At 37.0% G+C, this 16,155-nt stretch overlaps 1 protein-coding gene across 1 annotated transcript in view; it reads right to left on the bottom strand.

Annotated features, from left to right (window-relative positions):
- Positions 1 to 16,155, bottom strand: part of EEFSEC (eukaryotic elongation factor, selenocysteine-tRNA specific) — a 177,748-nt gene that overhangs the window by 19,823 nt on the left and 141,770 nt on the right. The window lies entirely within an intron of this gene.

The raw sequence follows: 16,155 nt of genomic DNA, 5'->3' as shown, positions 1-16,155 counted from the left end.
CCATAACTTTCCACTGTAAAGGATATTTTGTTATACTCTGAAGGAGCCAGACCTTTATCTTTTTTTTTTTTACAACATAAGTCTTATTGTTCTTTGTCTCTATTCCTAAAATGGACTTTTAGAACTTCTGAAGTCTCCATAACATAGTGCCCTATTTATATCTTTTGGAGTGAGCCAAACCCAACAGTATGCATTCAGTTTCTGAAATTCTTAATGATGAATTCTACTTCCCTTTTCAATATCCAGCAACGTAGTATAGTATCAGACTGCTTACATCCCTTCTCTCTTTTGTACTATTAAAACTCTTTTTGCAGGAAAGAGGAGCAGCTGGTGAGAGGTACAGAACAAGAAACTGACTCTATGGAAAGACTTAAGCATAATCACAGTCCTGGCTTCTTCTCCACTTCAAATCACATGTAAAATTACTCTTAAAAAAAAAGCACAGTTGCTGATATACTGTGACACGTTTGCATGTAAAATATGCATAAATCACAGCATTTTGTGGTGGCACACCAAACACACCTAAAATCTGTAGAATCTAACACAGTTTTTACTTTATTTCCCAAATGCATCTAAAACTTTTCTAATAAAATGTACAGAATGTCTGAACTTTTAAATGTATTGCATTTAAAAGTTCAATGGCAATGGGTTGGATTGGATGGCCCTGAGGCCTCTTTCAACTATGTGATTCTAAGAACTGAGCAACTAGGACCTCTTCTCCTCCAGAATCTATGCAGCAATTCAATCGGCTGTTGCTAATCCACCAGAAAAAGCCTTACAGTTGCTACAAACAAGTCCAGTTTTCCTATTTCCTGCGAATGAGGCAAAAAGAAGATGGGCAGGACATATGGCACGAACATGTCGACTAATCAACTGGATACCAAGAGACCACAAGTGGCCTGTGGGAAGACCTCATATTAGATAGGATGAAGCAATGGTTAAGCTATTTGGCCAGAAATGGAAAAGAAAAGCACAGGATTGTATATTTTGGCAAATGGTAGTTTTGCATGATGCCCAAGGGAGTGGATTGATGACAAATTGGATAGGGTAGTCCATAACGCTAAATGTTATGTGGAGAATATTGGTGTAGCGTGATACGTAAGTTGCACAAGTACTGAGAACAGTGAATCTGCTCCAAAGAATATATAGCTGGATAACCAAACTTTGACAAACTATTTGATGTTTGATGTTTTGTTTTGTGTCTGTTATAACAGGCTTTGTTTTTTATTTAGAGTTGTTAAGTCATAATTCATGTTATGTTCGGTTGTTTAAATGTTGTTAATATGGATGTATTGTTATTGTATTCGGGCATTTTTATTTTATTTTATTTTTTTGTCGTGTCAGGAGAGACTTGAGAAACTGCAAGTTCTTGTGTGAATGCTTCTGGGCATTGAATGCTTGCCTTTTATGTTTGGAATCCATCCTGAGTCCCTTTGGAGAGATAGAAAGGAATAATAATAATAATAATAATAATAATAATAATAATAATAATTATTATTATTATTATTATTGACCACTGTCAAGTTCCATTTCTAAGGACGAAAATAATCTCTGTAGCAGAGCCTCACTTGTTTGGCTGGATCCATCTCTTTTAAGCTCCCAGCACGCAATGATCTTCCGCATGGCATTAAATGTCTGAAGTTGCTATTTTAACAATCTTAAAAGGATTCTAGGAATGGGTTGTTGTGTGTTTTCAGGGCTGTATGGCCATGTTCCAGAAGCATGTTTTCAGACTGCTTTTCAGAGTATATTAGGCTGCTTTAAAAATGTTTCCATCTCTGCATTGTTTTCATTAGTTTCTGATTGTTGCTTTCAGACCCTTGTGGGCTAGGAGGTAAAAAAGAATTACAATAAATAAATGTGGCTAACAGTAAAAACTACAGCAATGTGTGAATTAAAACCTCATGCATGCAAACATTAAAATAGGATTAAACATTAGATGTATTAAAAATAAACAGTTAAAACTTTTAAAGCAATTTAAAATACATAAAACACCACACAGAACTCCCTGATGTGGTCTTAAAAACTTCCTTAAAAACAATCAAAATCTTTAATTGATCAAAAAGACATTCCAGAAAGGATCAAAATAGATCGTCATTTATCTGGTTCTGCCTTGAATGTATGACAGTACACCATTGGTGCATTCTTCCAAGCACTGCTGGGACACAAGCCAAACTAGAATACATGGAAAAGGCACAACAACAATATTTAACAAATTAGACCATTAATTTACCAGACTGGGTAGGAAGATTGAAACTTATCCATCTCACTCACTGCTGATAGTGGCTCTCCAGAGTTACATGACAGGAATCTTTCTCTGTCCTTCCCCAGAAATTCCAGGAACTGATTGTGCATATTTTATGTATGCATTTGAATATTTATACCCTGTTCATTAGCCAGGTCTTCCAGGTCTTTTAAATTGACAATTGTCTGCTCCTTGGACTTATAAGAAGACATACAAGGTCAAAAGATGATACTGGGGGAGGGAAGTAAATCTGAGAAGTGCTGGCTGTTCTTTTCTCCCTCTGAGGCCAAAGCAATGACAATCAGAAAATGAAGGAGGGCCTCTCATCAGCCACTGGGGCCAAGGCACAATGAGGTTCTATCTGGCTGCTCTTCTCTCCTTCAGAGACAAAAGCAATTATATTCAAAAATGGAAGGAGGGTGTCCTGAGACCTGAGTTCCAGTACAACAGCACTGGGCCCAAGACCGAACCCTGCAGCACTCCACTAGTCACTTTTTTACAGGATGAAGAGCACCTTTCGGGTTTGGTCACTTGAGCAATTATGAATCTACCTAACAATAGTATTGCCTAGCCCACATTTTACTAGTTTGTTTGCAAGAAGATCATAGGGGAGCTTGTCAAAAGCCTTACTGAAATCAAGATATGCTACATCTACAGCATTCCCTGCATCTACCAAGCTTGTACTCTATCAAAAAAGAGGATACGATTAGTCTGGCATGACTTGTTTTTAAGAAAACCATGCTGACTTTTAGTGATCACAGCATTCTTTTCTAAGTGATTACACACTGCCTCCTTAATGATCTGATCCAAAAGCTTTCCTGGTATTGATTGTCAGGTTGACTGGGAGGTGATTGTTTGGATCCTCTTTTTTTCCCTTCTTGAAGATAAGGACAACATTTGCCTTCCTCTAGTCTGCTGGGAATTCGCAAAGATTTTTGCCAGTGATTCTGAAATGTCTTCTGCTAGTTCTGTCAATACTCTTGGACGTAGTTCATCTGACCCTGGAGAATTGAATTTACTTATAGTAGACAGGTAATCATTGACTACTTCTTTACATATTTTGGCTTTCTTTTCCCTTATTGCCTCGTTTGCTCCAAATTGCTCAGGTTGAACACTGATTTCCTTTTGGGAAAAGACTGAAGCAAAGAAGGTGTTGAGTTGGGCTAATTTAGGGTAGACCTGAGAAGAAGGAATGAAGTTTCTTAATCGCATGCTGCTTGCCCACTGTATTTGTCCTATGGGCTGCCAGTTGCTTATAACCGACAAAATATAATACTAAGAATTTTATATATTTCTTTGAAAGCAGTTTCTGTATTTAGGATATTAAACAAATGTAACAAGGGATAGCTTTTGGATAGATTTGTTGAAAGCTTCATGCCTTTCTTACAACACTCATTTAACAAACCAAAGTTGCTGGTGAGAAACTATACTTTTTAGTTAATTTCATCAGTGGAAAAAAGCTTGTAATCATGGAACCTTAAGATCAGCTTGCTGACTTCTAATGAAGGGGAGTGCGCACAGCAATTTAAAATTAGAATAGACATGCTAACCTATTCTCACCTTTTATTGAGGCCTATTTTAATATTTCAAATATACACTACCCAAATTTGTATACTCTTTAACAGTAGTTAATCTTCAATTAAAATACCTAGAGCAGAAACTAAGATAACTGGTTTAAAAGGTAAAAGCTTATTGACAAGGAAAAAAGTATTCTTCATATTGCCTTTTTTAATTCTGCATATTAAAAATTTCATTTTTATGAGTTAAAAAAGTCTTCAGGAATAATGAAGGCTAACAAAAGAGTGAAGAGTAGTAATTTAAAAAGCTCCATATGTGGCATCCTGATTACTGTATCAGTCCCATTTCCATAACGAAGGGAGAAGTCACTGAACTGCCACTCGCCCTTTCTAGTGACAAGAAAAGGGCAAAAAGGACAGGATGTTTTCAAAGTGTCACTCTTCGAGCTCTAGCAAAAGGAGTCCTTGTCATCTTCTGCAGTTACCAGTGTGTGGGTGCTGATGTCTGGCATTTTCCTGAAACAGAGCAAAGCCCCCAGCTCGTGTGGTCCCTGCACATGCACTTAATTTGGAAGTAGCCAGGTTCAAAAGTTTATCCTCACTTTTTGACCTGAAAAATGTTTAGGATGTAGATGTGCATTTGAAAGTACACAACATGCCACACAAGTTGAGGAAACAGAGTCCCAGGAAGGGAAATTGGTGTGAAAGGGAAGTTTGTATGCCAGGAAGCAAATAGGACATACTCTCACATTTACAAGCGATATATGTATGTATTTATTTATTTACAACATTTATATCCCCCCCCTTCTCATCCTGAAGGGGAATCAGAGTGGCTTACAAGTTATATGTACATACAATATATTATATTATTAACATAGCACAATATTAGCATTATATATTACTATATTGTATTATATCACTATATTGCAATATTATTAGTAATATTACATGTAATATAAAATATATAATGATTATATTGTATTATTAGTATTATATTGTATTACAATATGATTAATATTATATGTACATACAATATATTATAATTATTAGCATAATTCAATATTAATATTATTATACTGTACTATTCCACTATACTGCAATATTATTAGCAATATTACATGCAATATATAATATAAAATTATTATATTGTATTATTATTAGTATTATATTGCATTAGAATATAATATTATTATCAATATTATATGTATATATAATATATTATAGTATTAGCACAGCACAATATTAGTATTATATATTACTATATTGTTGCTGGGGGGAGGGGCTCCCAACTGATGACATAGGAGAGAAAGTGGAACTGGCTCCCCATCTTTCATAGAGTACAATAGACATATATGACACAACTACTAGAACATGTGTTTGTCAAATATGCACAGTTAACCAGTTAAAAACAGAAAGGTGGTGTTGCAAAACTAAGCGAGATGTTACACTTGTATTCATTTTGTGCAGGCCACCCTCCCTTAATACACAATGGCCTCTACCAATAGTGTTCTTGATCTCGAAATAGGCAGCTGTTCCTCCAATGTTAACAAAAATCTACACTTCTCTTTTCTTGATCCTTCTCTTCAAGCACCGCTGTGTTTGATGATCAAGTAAATATCTCAATTATTGAATTTCACTACCAAGTGAAGAAGGTGTTGAAATGCCTAACATGATCATGGTAACCTCTCTTTAAACCAGGATATACATTTCCAATATTAATATAAGACATAAATCTAACAATGCATTGTGAATGGAAGTGCAACTGACCAGGAGCAAGTGGTTTCTGAACTATCCAAAAAGCTTGAATTCAGTATACCACTAATTTCTCCTTTCATCTGAATTATTTTTAATACAATGTCTATGTTCATATATATTCCAACAAGACCTACATGGATCAAGGTCTTGTGAAGATTTGATTGCTTGCTGGACTCCCTTCACTATTAATAAACTGATTCCTTTGCTTAAATTCTTTTGGATCTTACAAAAAGGTAATTGTAGAAAAGGGATAATACCATGTGCATGTGGAAGAAAAATAACTGCGAACACACCCAGTTATCACTAATTTACCTACAGCAAAGCATTTCTTATCTTGTTTTTACATATTAGTCATGCTATAAGCTGTTAGAAGCACGGAAATTCAAATCTGAGCAACTCAAGTCTCTTACACTACACAGAGAGCATGGAACTTTGAAAAGACAGAACAATTAACATACGAGAAATTACTACCTTGTACTTGTAGATGTTTAAGATTTATACACCATTGGATTAACAGTTGTTTGTGGGGAAAAAGCTATGAAAGGGAATTGTAATAAAAGTAACGGTTGGAATTCCCTTAGGAATTTACACCTGCGTAAGTGAACTTGCATCTGCAGGAAATAGACTAAGCTGTTTGAAATGCCTCATATTCAGCAAAGGACTGCTAGTACATTGGGACACCGACTTGGGAATGACATTGTGCATCAATAAAGTCATAGTTACATAGGGGCTCTCTTGCCACTGTCCCATTATGAACCTTCGCAATTTGTTAACATAGTTCCTTATTTATTTCTTGCACTTATTGACCGCCACTCTCAGCCCTAGGGCGACTCGTGGAAAGTTATGAACTATGTGGAAAGTTATGAACGAGAAAGAATTCTAGTCAATCTTAATAAAACTTACTTAAAAATCGGAAAAAGGAATTGAAGATTTACGTCTTCCCATATGTGAAATGGTGGTGGTGGCCAGAGGCGGCTGGCCCCTGAGGTGCCTGAGATGGTACTGGTATTTTTTCCTCCCTGTAGAATGACCCCAGATTTACACACAGGTTTATTAAAATCCACAATTTTGGCCCAAAACCTCAAAAAATTAATATCTTTATTGCATCTTTTCCAAATAAGATAAAATATCAAAAAGCCAAGAGAGAAAAAAGAAAAAGAAAACGGAAAATAGCAGGAAAAAAGACAAAAATATATAAAATAAAAAATGTCTATGACTTCTAGACATCCTCCTTGAGGTTTCTACCTCTTCCTTCTCTCTCTCTCTCTCTCTGCTTATTGGGAATGTGTTTGTTTCTTTAAATAATCATGTTCCTATTATCTTGTTTTAGGTATTCTATCACCTGGCTCCAGTCTGTCTCTTTTCTTGATTTTTCCTTAATTTTTTTTGAAATGAGATATGTTAGTCTATCCATATTTCTTATTTCTAAAAAATTTATCAACCATTATTTTACTTTCGGAATTTCTTTCTTCCTTCACATCCTGGCATAAAAATTCTAGCTGTTGTCATCATTAAAAATATAATGTTGTCCTCATTCTTCTCCAAGTTTTGGCCGTTCATCCCTAATAGGAATGTTTCTGGCCTTAATGGGATCCAAAACCTCAAATTATGAGGTTGAATTATATATGTTCTGGTCTATGAGCAAAATAAATCTACTCAATTTATTTATCTCCAGGTGCCTTTGCCAGGAGCATTGTGGCAAGTACTGAGTAATCAAAGGCTATTTCAGTGGTGGCATTCTAAGTACGAACATCCTCCCACAAAAGACTCACCTAGTACCAACAGGTTAAGCTTTTAATCTTGATCTGGCATTATCACTTTACTCTTTAAGGATATGTTGCATTTTACTCATTGTAAATAGCTAATGAATTTTTATTTTGTGCTAGAAGCCTTCATCAAAACCTTGTGTTATACAGAAGTTGTAAAGAAATAAAACATAATAAGACCATCCTGTTAGAATTTTAAAAATCAAAACATTAAATAAACATGTGGGTTTTTTGTATGTCTGAAACATTTCAGTCATGCTCACATTGATGTTTTAGTGTCTCAGATATAAAATTAAAGAGAAAACGACTTTGAATACAGAATACAAACTGAACAAAACAAACAGACATTATACACACAGACAAAATGGCACACAAAGGAAAGTTGTTTAACAAAACAGTCCATACATCAGCAACTGAAGAAATGGGAATTAACACACTAGCAGCTAGTGCCCCAGGGAGAGTATTCAGCACAAAGACACTACAGAAGAGAAGTCTATGAAGACCAGACTATTTGGCTGATTTCAAAAAATGCAAGTCTCATACTTCAGAAGTCTGAACTGTACAAAAGGAAGTTGCTGATCACAATGATTGTGCAAGAACTTTCTAAATGAACAGATTTTACTTTATGCCTGCACTACAAATGAATTCTGTAAGGTTTTGCTCTTGCTGAATTGCCATCTGCAAACTGAGAAATTATCGTTAATGAATATTAAGGAATCGGGTACAATGAAAACAGCTCTACTTCAAAAGAATGACTGAAAGCAGAACCTCTATTGGAGGAATGGGGAAAATGCGGACCCCAAAATTTATTTATTTATTTATTTGCGACATTTATATGCCGCCCTTCTCACCCCAAAGGGGACTCAGAGCGGCTTACAAGGTATATATACATACAATATATTATTAGCATAGTACAATATCAGTTTTAAGTATTGCTATATTGAATACTTATACTCAGAAGGTGGTGCTGGGGGACAACTGCTCTACCTCACAACCATTGTCTTGTGGGGTCCCGCAGGGCTCAATATTGTCCCCCATGTTATTTAACATCTACATGAAGCCGTTGGGAGAGATCATCCGGAGTTTCGGGGTGCGGTGTTATCTGTACACAGATGACGTCCAACTCTGTCACTCCTTTCCACCTACTACTAAGGAGGCTGTTCAGGTCCTGAACCGGTGTCTGGCCGCTGTATCGGACTGGATGAGGGCGAACAAATTGAAACTGAATCCAGATAAGACAGAGGCACTCCTGGTCAGTCGAAGGGCCGAACAGGGTATAGGGTTACAGCCTGTGTTAGACGGGGTTACACTCCCCCTGAAGACGCAGGTTCGCAGCTTGGGTGTGATCCTGGACTCTTCGCTAAGCTTGGAACCCCAAGTTTCGGCAGTGTCCAGGGGAGCATTTGCACAATTAAAACTTGTGCGCCAGTTGCGCCCGTACCTTGGGAAGCCTGACTTGGCCACGGTAGTCCACGCTCTGGTTACATCCCGTATTGATTACTGCAACGCGCTCTACGTGGGGTTGCCCTTGAAGACTGCCCGGAAGCTTCAGATGGTCCAGCGCTCGGCAGCCAGGTTGCTAACGGGAGCGACACTCAGGGAGCGTACCACTCCTCTGTTGAGCCAGCTCCACTGGCTGCCAATCTACTACCGGGCACAATTCAAGGTGCTGGCTTTAGCCTATAAAGCCCTAAATGGTTCTGGCCCCACTTACCTCTCCGAACGCATCTCCACCTATGAACCGACTAGAACATTAAGATCGTCTGGGGAGGCCCTGCTCTCGGTCCCGCCTGCGTCACAGGCGCGCTTGGCGGGGACAAGAGACAGGGTATTCTCAGTGGTGGCCCCTCGGCTATGGAATGCCTTACCGGTAGACATCAGACAGGCACCATCGTTGCTGGCGTTTCGGAGAAAGGTCAAGACCTGGCTTTACGAACAAGCGTTTGGTTAAACAGTGCAATCGAACACAGGAAGACGGTAAATGGAACATAGGAATGGCACAAGGATTATGAGACCGGATCTGATTTCACTGAGGCGCTATGTTTGTTTTATGTTGTTTGTTAATTCTTGTGGATTGATGTGTTGATCCTGTCGTTACATTTGTTGTGTTTTTAATTGCACTGACATTGTTGTGATAATTTTGTACCATGTAAACCGCATTGAGTCGCCTGTTTGGGCTGAAAAATGTGGTATAGAAATAAAGCAAATAAATAAATAAATAAATAAATAAATATTGTACTATATCAATTATACTGTAATATTATTAGTAAAGGCAATCTTTGAGGCCTTCGGGGTCTCCCAAGCACCCCTCTATTTTTTCTGACAATTTAAAAAACTCAAAATGGCACACACTTTGGTTTAGGTAAGTACTGTGTAAATGCAGGATGGAATATAGATGAGCCTGCCCTGAAACTATTCGATCAGCCAAAATAGAGCAACAGCATTTTTCAGAAAAGCCTTAGTAAGGCTGTCAGTTTGAGATACAATATGCCCGATACTAAGAATTGACATTTCTAAAATATTTTGAACCACCCACATGACTCAAACTATGGATGGAGTACATACAGACAACTACTGTCATCTGCCTAAAGGAAAATAATGACAAACACTTTAACTCCATTATTTTTCAGAATTCAAGAGACAATACAGTCTACTAGAACATCAGATTGTCTATGAGCTCTGTAGGCAAAGTTCTACCTCCAATCATCCGTAACATCAGAAACAGCAATGACTTCTATGCAGAAAACCTTGGACTATCATAAATACAGAAGCATCCCATAGTCAGCAAGCCTATCTATCTGTGGCCCTGTTATGACTGGCAATGCTTTGAGTGGGCAACAAACGGCCTTCTGGATGTTGTTGGCCTGCAACTCTCATGATCAAAATTGCATCGGGATGGGGTGTAAGCCAACAATATTTGGAGAGCCACCATTTGAAGAACCCGGATTTAGGATATCACACAAATGGATATTCAATAATTTTGTCAATGCATGATTTCCGAGGGGAAAGCACAGTTGCTATTTCAATATCATAGCTCATGTAATACCATCTGTATTATGACACTCCATTGTTATACTATATGCCTGGTCGTAAATGGCTTATGGAGAACATTACTGAATAGTTTTATTTCCTATGTACTAAAACTCATTTGTGAAGTACCATTCACAGAGTCTTTAACTCTGCTGTTCTCATTGTATAGAAAAATCAAACTGTATCAGAAAAGCAGGGTGTTTCTCTCTGATGCTTTTTTGATGTTGCTGCTGTTTAAAATTCAGATGGATGACATCTCTGGTGACAATGCTTACTTTCTGGGTTTGACAGAATTTTACAAAAACATTTTCTTGGCGGGGGATTTGAAAAGTTTAATGCTACATCAAATATGCTTTTGTTAAATGCTGTCAAACATGAACATAGCTTAAGGTCATAACAAACTTCTACGTCAAATCACAGACAACTTCTGCAGCTCCTGCCCTCTTGTGAGGCCTCCATGCCTCTGATACAGAAGGCCAATTATGTCAGAGCAGGATGTGAAGAACGTTCTCTTCCCTAGAGCCATTCTTGTTCATTGATTTCCTCCTGCTTGGATGAAGGCTCAGATTGTGCTTCCAGACCATGGACTCCTTTCTACAGTTCCTATATTCCCACAACAAAATGGCTCATGATTAACATCGACCCCAGCAACCAAAACCCACCTCACAAAAAGACTTGTAATTATGATAGTGGGTTCACATATTAGTTTTCAATACAGTCCAGTTTTAGGTATAGAGCATAAGAATACAGAGATAAATTCTTCTCTCTTAAGGCTCTAAAACTACAAAATCCATAGAATATTAAACTACAAAATCCATGGCCATATCTAGCACTTTTAAGATATCTTAGAAAATATAATACTAATAGCACGTATTGGCTTTTATTCAAACTTAAATAATGATTCACATAAATAGTTAAACATCATCTATTAAATGTAACATTACCAAAACTTTGTGTAAATTGATATAAACACAATTCACGCAATTACAAAAAACTGTGTAAATTGAAATGGAACATAAATTGTGCACACAAATCCTAAACATAATTTTAACAAGGAGGGGAGGAGTGATTGATCGAGAGAATGTTCTTTAAAACTGACACATTTTTGATGCTCCACCATTATCACAGTCCAGTCACAAAAAATGGAGCTTCATTTGAAATTCTGGTGAAGTCGTCTATGTCACCTGCATATTTTAGAAAGTGTACCTTCCAGAACTGGGCTTGGATGAAGGCTCAAATCATTATTCAGATATGAAAGACATTGAGTAACCTCAGACCAATCCCTCAGACCAACATATATGTGCATTTATGTGCTCTTAAGTCATCTGTCAATTTATGAGGACCCCATTAATTTTATAACGTTTTCTTTGGCAAAGAATACTCAGGGGTGATTTCTGCCATTTCCTTCCTTTGAAATACAGTTCATGGCACCTGGTCCAAGTACTAACCAGACTTTGTCTTGCTTCCAAGAACAGATGGGATCTGGTGTTTGAGGATATTTAGGCCCTAAATAACATACTTCACATAATTGTCAGAAGCTAAGATACTCAACTGAGCTCCTTGGAAGACATACAGGATAGAACTACAACAAATAAACTAGGACTGAGGAAAAACAGCCTTTTGAAATTATGTTATTCTATTTGTAGATAGAAAAAGCTGTTTGTGTTGGGGGCGCATTCCTTCCTTCAACAACACCATATGACACTCATATCTGTGGACCAGTATTTGCAGTTTCATGAAAGAAAGTTAACTCCTAATGTGATAGAATATATTTTGATACTCCTATTTATGGCCTTAAGATCTATTTATATCAGTAGAACTTGGTTGCTTTACTTTTTTTCTTCATTATACCCATTTTCAGCAGTAATAAAGATACTGCTGAAATTTACTTGCTGAAATCCTTTGTGTCTTAATGCTTGTACCACAAACAAATGTTTTAAAATTTGCAAAAAAAAAAAAAAATGGTTTGCAACCAATATAGGAACTGTTATCACCCCCCCCCCAAAAAAAAAAAAACTAGAAGAAATTCTTATATCAGGTTTGGGAGCGAAATTATTTGGAATCAATATAATTTTGTTTTAATAGACAGTGGTAAAGAGGTATCGTTCTGAAAATTATATATATATAAAAAGAAATGTTACTTAATTTAAAGTAAGAAAAGAGAACAAAAGCATTAAAGCAGCTATTCAATTTAAAATTATAAAACACACTCATAAAGTCAGAAATATTCATCTGGAAGGGTGGCAGCCTAATAAAAGTTTTATGAAACTTTTACAATTCTTCTGTTAAGGAGCTAACCACTTAGGCACTTCCCTCCCTCCTAAAACCAACATGGGTAAAATGTTCTATGTATTAAATTCTGCAGCAGAATTTAGAAAAATGGAAATGCCTCTCCAGGTTTCTCATAAAAGCTGACAGAAAATACATTCCTCTACCTGTCACTATTTTCTATAAAAAGGATTCTTTGCACTGGCTGTTTCATCTTCTCATCCTTTGAATGTATACCCTTGTTTACACCTGTTTTTTCCCTGTAATGTACTGTACAATCAGCCCTCTGTATTCACAGATTCAAACAGCATGACTTAAAAAAGTATTTTTAAAAGATCCCCAAAAGCAAACCTTGATTTTGCCACTTTATAACTGTGTCTTGTGCACAGTGAATCTTGAGCACCCACTGATTTTGGTATCCCACAGGGAGTCCTGCAACTAAATTCCAGTGGATACCAAGAGGCCTATCCTTTTTACAGCTTTTAAAAAAATGTTCCCCCTTATACCAATTAAGCATTCTCACCTGTCATGAGCATAACTCATGTGAAGCATGTGCATGAGGTTTCATAGGTATAGGTCTATCTCTTCAGATATATGGCAGAGATTATATCCACAAAGGCTTACGTAAAAATGAAAAACAGTTAGTTATAAAGGTGCTGGTGCATCACTCTCTTTCTCTGCATCTTCCTTTTTAGTAATGGGGAAGTCTTATTCCCTTAGCCCATTGCCCATAAATAGCATAAGCCAGCATATTCCATAGTTTTGCAAACTTTCTTCTCCCTTTCTATTTTCTGGCACTGACACTGGAGACCACATTTATGGCTTTATGGTCTGTGCTCTGTGACACCTAGACCAAGATGCTGATATCTGAACTGCTGTGCCCCTTGCTTAGCTGCAGGTGGAAGGTTTGTGAACATAGGCATTAAGACACAAAAAGGCTTTAATGTTGAACATTTTTATATTCAGCTTAGTTTCACCAAATTTGTTTCATTTTAATTTTTGACATATAGTGTTAACTGCCTTGAACAAGCATGGAAAGTGAAGGTATATATTGTTTAACTATATATAGTAGATTGTTGGAAAAAGCTGTCCTTAGATCATTGAATCCAGTAGCTGCTTCTGTGATATTTGCAAAGCTGAAATTATGCTGCCTGGACGCTAGAAACTGTTGAAAACATGTTGCCTGTCAGGAAATCCTAAAATGAAGAATCCTGGATAGATTAAAAATTTCACAGTTTGAAACTCATCTTTCACAAATCTTGCACATGTTTGTGTATGTGCAGGAAACTGCTTTTTCTACAGAGAAAATACATTTTTTATTTTGTTCTGATCATATAAAATGTGGTGTCTCCTGTTAATCATTCAGAATCCCTACTCTTGGTTTAAATTTTCCTATTTCCTCAGAACTTGTGGAAGAGGTTTTACTTTTTTGTTACCTTTTATTTAATTGCACAGATCATTACATTACTTCTCTTTATCTCTGAAGTTAAATTCAAGGGTCCTGACACTATTTCTGTCAATTTCTACTTTCTTCCTTACAAGTGTCTGAAGGGCCTCAATGATAGTTCCTTTTCTTTCTCTCCCCCTCACCCATCTCCTTTTTTTACAGGCTACAAACAGTATCTTTTGGCATTCTTCCCTGATAATGTTCCTGGTTTCAGTACAGAGTTCTTCTGTTCCTGCTCAATTAGGTTTAGTAATATTCAGTAAAGATGAGGAAACTTTTTACAAATGTAACAAATATTTTTTGAAAAAGGAAGAATATTTTTGAACAAAAATGCAAAGTTAACAGTAATGTCTAGCTATATTACTGAGTTTCAGCCTTCAGTAATATGGTGAAAAGAGGAATAACTCAGATCCTCTGAAGATGCCATTCACAGATACAGGTGAAAAGTCAGGAGAAAATGCTGCTAGAACATGACCATACAGCTTGGAAATCACACAACACCCCAACTTAGAACAATTTGCAAAGTCAAAGGCTCAAGATGACTATGTTTCTCTGCTCATTTACTCACCCAATTTTGTGTAATAATCATTTATTAGGAATATGAAGGTAACTAAGACTTTATATTCTGAATGGTCACAGCAAACTAATTTCAACACTAAATTCTCCGCTCTCATTTTCAAATGATGCCCAACAAGATTTGCCATGAAAGTTTTTTTTAAAGGGGGGGGGGTCAAAATGTTATTGAGCTTCCATAGCATTCAAACATGCATTCAAACGAGAACAGTTTCTTTCTCTCAAAAGCATGCTCCTCTTAGTAGAATTTTACTTTATTATGCAGTCATGTATCATAGCATGAACACAATTTCTTTTTCCTTGAAAGGAAAGAAGGAGCCTTCCAGTGTAGAGCTGCATCCAGAATCATTTGTAGTAGTTTGCAGACAAGACAGATGCTTCCCATCAATGAAGCTGTGTTTGCATTAAACAACAGATATTTTTAACATATTGTGTTACACCATCCATCTCCGTGAACTGCCCATCTTGTAAAATTATTTTAATTAGGTTATTTTCTTTCCACTATCTCCACCATCTACAATTATTTATAGTATTATTGTCTTAGTTTCTCTCTAGACTTAGCTATTAACATTGTTGCAACAGTTCCTAGACGAGGAGGTTTATTTGATTTAGTGTTTAATAACTAGCCTGAAATGCTTCAATGGGAATTGTTCCTTTCATATACATTCCTCCCTTCACATTCCCCCAAATATTCGGGGCACTGCTTTGTCTAGGAAACAAGACTGACTTCTCTATTCAATGGCAAATCTTGCCCTGCCCCTGCCACTTATTTCCGGGGAAGCACAGTAGTATAACCTCTGAACACTGCTGGATTAAATTTCAGCATAATGTTCTCAAGAATCTGAGCAACATCACTAAAGTGCATGAGGAGGGTAAAACGCCAGCCACCAAGACGGATGATTTGTTTTTATTTTTACAGAGATTTTCTGAACTTCATCTTTCACCCGGTGCTCTCCCCTTCATCTCACTCTTTCCTCCTCCCTTCCTCGGCCACCTCCAAATGCCCATCTGTCAGTTTCATTTAATAGAAACCTATAATTCCTAGCTAATGGAGGCACTTGGCTAAGGAAAGATAATCTCTCCGGGCTCGCTTCAGTTGTTTCATCCCTGTTATCATATTAATATTGATTAAATGCAAAGCACAACATTTAAGTGAGACCGCACACGTTATTTAAGAGGGATAAAAGCATACAATGTTGGGCCTGAACACTAATCTGCATGAGAAAAACTGTCTCCCTCAAAACCGACCGAGTCTGACTTCGGCAGTACATGCATCAGGCAGCTAAATAACCCAGCTGGGCATTACAGTGAACCACAGCAATCCTGCTGCACTGCTTCAAGAAGACCCAGGGCTAAGAGGAGGAACTAGTTTGTGGAAGAGAGTTTATGTGATGCTGTCAAAATTATGTGGCCAAGCCCTTGAAAACTGACTCAAGCTGGCATGTGTTTTAGCTGAAGCTGTTCATGACATTGACAACCTTTTTCAGAGGATTCTCTCACTTTACTATGACTTCTCTCATGCTCATGAAACAAAATTTAAGAAATTACAGAAGG

This window comes from Anolis sagrei, chromosome 2 (assembly GCF_037176765.1).
Source record: "Anolis sagrei isolate rAnoSag1 chromosome 2, rAnoSag1.mat, whole genome shotgun sequence".
Lineage (NCBI taxonomy): Eukaryota > Metazoa > Chordata > Lepidosauria > Squamata > Dactyloidae > Anolis > Anolis sagrei.
This window is presented reverse-complemented; position numbering and strand designations above follow the sequence as displayed.